At 51.0% G+C, this 3,575-nt stretch overlaps 1 pseudogene; it reads left to right on the top strand.

Annotated features, from left to right (window-relative positions):
- Positions 1 to 643: 643 nt before the first annotated feature.
- On the top strand, positions 644 to 1,061 carry LOC143639995 (large ribosomal subunit protein eL31 pseudogene; annotated as a pseudogene).
- The last annotated feature ends 2,514 nt before the right edge of the window (positions 1,062 to 3,575 follow it).

Below are 3,575 nucleotides of genomic sequence, written 5' to 3'. Positions count from 1 at the left end.
ATTCTCTCTCTCTCTCTCTCTCTCTCTCTCTCTCTCTCTCTCTCTCTCTCTCTTAAAAGAAAAAAATTGCCTGCCTACTCTGCTGTCTCCCTGCCTCCATCTCCATGTTGGCCATGCTAAGCTCCCTTTTACTGAACATCCCTAATGAGCTGATTTGTCCCTTACTCTCTGAACCAACTGCTTACCTTTTGTTCTTCTTTACCAGTGGACTACAATCAGTGCTGTCCAATAGAACCTTCTGCAACAAAGGAAGCATTTTATATCTGCTTTATTCAGTATGGTGGCCACTACCCACCTGTGATTACTGACCACTTAAAAGGTGGCTAGTAGGACCAAGGAACTAAATATTTAACTTGATTTCATTTAAATGGAAATGTAATGGTCCCATGTAAACGGTAGCCACCATATTGGACAATGCAGGACTCCACCTCACTCCAGTCCATCAACGACAGCTGGGCTCATCTCCCTTGAACCTGCTCCATTCCCTTTGGGAGAGTTTGGCTCTAGCTGGTGAAGCCTTTTGCTGTGTCCCAGATTGCTGACATTAACCTTCCCATGCTGGGCCAAGTCACAAGATATGACAGATCCTCTTTTTTGCCATCAAATAAAAAAAAAAAAAATCCAATTGCTGACAATCCCTGGTATGTTTCCTTTCCCACTTGGGCCCAGTAGAACAGCTCCTTCAAACAAGGGTGGCAAAAAGAAGATAGGCCATCAGCAAGGTGGTGACCCCAGCCTACACCATTGACATTCACAAGCCCAACCAGAGAGTGGGTTTTAAGAAGAGTTCCCCTCCGGTGCTCAAAGAGATCCGTAAATTCGCCATGAGGGGGATCAGGACTCCAGATGTGTTCAATGATACCAGGCTCAACAAAGCTGCCTGGACCAAAAAATAAGGAATGTCCCCTCTTGTAGCCATGTACAATTGTCCAGAAAAATCAATGAAGATGAAGAGCTCTATGGTTTGGTAACTTACCACCCTGTTACCCTTTCAAAACTCCATAGTCAATGTCGATGAGAAATTACTGCTGGTTGTCAAAGTTATAAAACCACAAAAATAAATGAATAAAGCACCCAGCAGCCACCAAGTTGGTCAAAACCAAGGTAAATCACTCTTTCAGGGAAAGCCCTGGGCAAGTGGGCTGCTGGTGTATTTGGGGAATCCTGTCACAACTCAGAGCTTACCAAGGAAGCAGCACTCCTAAGTGGGATCCCATGACTCATCTGCACTAACATCACACAACCAAGGAGCAGGGACCACAGACACAAAACACCCTCCCTTCTCCTCCTCCAATGTCAGTTTCAAGTCCTGGCTCAAGCCAAGGAAGGAGAGAATTAAAGAAAGAGAAGGTGGTGGGTAGAATCAGACGCATGTCAGCAAAGCATTAAAAGGTCTAGGAGGGGACCAGGGGGGCTGGAGCTAGTGACTCAATGTTGCATTTGGCACTGTGGCAGTGCCTTGAAAGGACCACATGGCTTAAGAGAAAACAGAGGCATCCAGAGAGACTGTAGATCCCAACCGCTCATTTTAAAATTTCAGCATCCCAGGGATAAGAAACATGAGACCTCTGCTGATCTCTAGCCCCAGGGTTCACTTCTCTCGTCTGTGAAATGGGCGAGTACCCCTCACCTCAAAGTTTTGTCAGGTCTTTCTGTATATGACAAAACAGATAACTAGTGCAAAAAAAAAAAATTAAGTCTTTATAAACTGCAAAATCCTATACAAATGTAAGGCTGGAAGGAATGAAAGGGACTCCAGGACCAGGCAGAGTTTAGGGCATAATTCTATTTTCATGCTGAGCAGCCTGATCCGTATTAGGAGAGGGACAGCTGGAGGGGACCAGCGAGTTTCCCAGGGTGCTAGGGGGAAGGGGTCGGATGGTTTTCTGAGGCTGTAGCAAAGACAGGGCCAGGCACGTGGGTCTGGGGACTGACAGATCAGACACTGCTTTTCATTCCCAAAGGAAGAAATAAAAAGGACACCTTTTTCTGTCACGCAGAGATTTCGCATTTATTAAGTGCCGTCACAGACAGCTCCACACTGAACTGCTCTTCCTGAGGGGCTGCTGTCCCCGTGTTAACTGAGGAAACGGGGGCTCAGAGCAGCAGTGGGCGTGGCCCGGGTCTCAAAGCTGGGAGCTGGGCAGGGCTGGGATTGAAACCTGGGTCCCACAGCTATGTGGCTGGTCTCCTTCCCTCCCTCGTTCCCTCTCCAAACTGAAACCCGGCTCTCCCCGCGGCCACACCTGGCTCCCACCCGCACTGACTCACGGGGGGTGGGGGCTGCTCTGTGCTCCCCAGAGCCAGCCTCTGCCCTGGTAAGGTGCCACCCTCTCCTCCCATCCCCCTTGCTCGGAAACTCCCTCCCTTCCATCTCCCTGTCCCCCAAACGGTTTCCTCCCTTTCCATTAAGCTGTGAGAAATAAAGGCAAGCGATACTAAGGCAGAACAGCCCTGCCCTGCCCTGCCCCTCCCCAGGCTGCTCTTGGGAGTCCCAAGGGACACGGCCACAACAGGCACTAGCCACCAGACACAGGCCGGGTTCTTTTGCAGGGCCTGCTGCGTGCACAGGACTCTGATGAGGACACACTTTACAGCCTGGGCTCTTGTCCCCCCACCCAGTGCTCCTGGGTGTGGGTGTGGGGAACAGAGGGCCACATTCTTGTGTGTCTTTTGTTGTTGTTGTTGACACTCAGTGACCCCACTCACAAGTCAACTTGGCCTCGCCCTGGCGCTGGAATCTGACCAATCAGATCAGTGCATTCCCTCCTCTTAAGACTGAGGTGGGCAGGAGGAGAATTTCCCGGAGTGGGAGGAAGGCAGAGCCTTTTTCTACCAACAGCTGAAGCTAGAAACAGTCGTCTTCCCCCACCCCCACTCCCTCCCTCATCCTGCAGCATCTATTGCCTGTCCCCTGCTTTTCACAGTCATTTCTTGAGCCCCTGGACTGCTGCATCCGCTGCCCCCCGCCCCCCGCCCCGGGCAGCCTCTCCCCTCTAATCCATCCCTGACCCAGCACCCAGAGCAACCCTTCTGAAGGAAAATGGTCAAGTCATTCTGTTTATAGTTGTGCAGCAGGGCTGGGGACAGAGTTGTAGGCACCTGGAAGGGGACCCTGGGCTGTTTCTGTTGCCTGTCTGGACAAATGCCACATAAAGCTATTTGGCCAGCCTCTGTTTGCTGGAGAGCGAACCTATTTTAAACCAGAGCTCACACTCACTCTTGCAGGAGGACCTGTCTCTAAGAGGCCTTCTCAGCCTGGCCTTGCGGCTGTAGACGGGCTCTGTCCCTTTACCTCCATCCTCAACTCTAAATGACTGTGATTCTTCAGTCACCCTAAGATGCCTTCTTTACATGTGAGTCTGTCTCCCCTCAAATACATTTTCCCATCTTCCCACCTGCGAACTCTTATTCGACCTTTGGGACCCTCTGACGGGCCTCCTCTGGGAAGCGCCTTCTGGGCTGCTCGAGACAGACCTGTGCCCTTATAGCGTCTTTGCACCTGCATGTCCTCCGCCATGTAGACTGGCCAGTCCGTCCGTCCGTGCCAAGAGGTGTCAGAGCTTAGCTGACGT

This window comes from Callospermophilus lateralis, chromosome 2 (genome assembly GCF_048772815.1).
Source record: "Callospermophilus lateralis isolate mCalLat2 chromosome 2, mCalLat2.hap1, whole genome shotgun sequence".
NCBI lineage: Eukaryota > Metazoa > Chordata > Mammalia > Rodentia > Sciuridae > Callospermophilus > Callospermophilus lateralis.
This window is presented reverse-complemented; position numbering and strand designations above follow the sequence as displayed.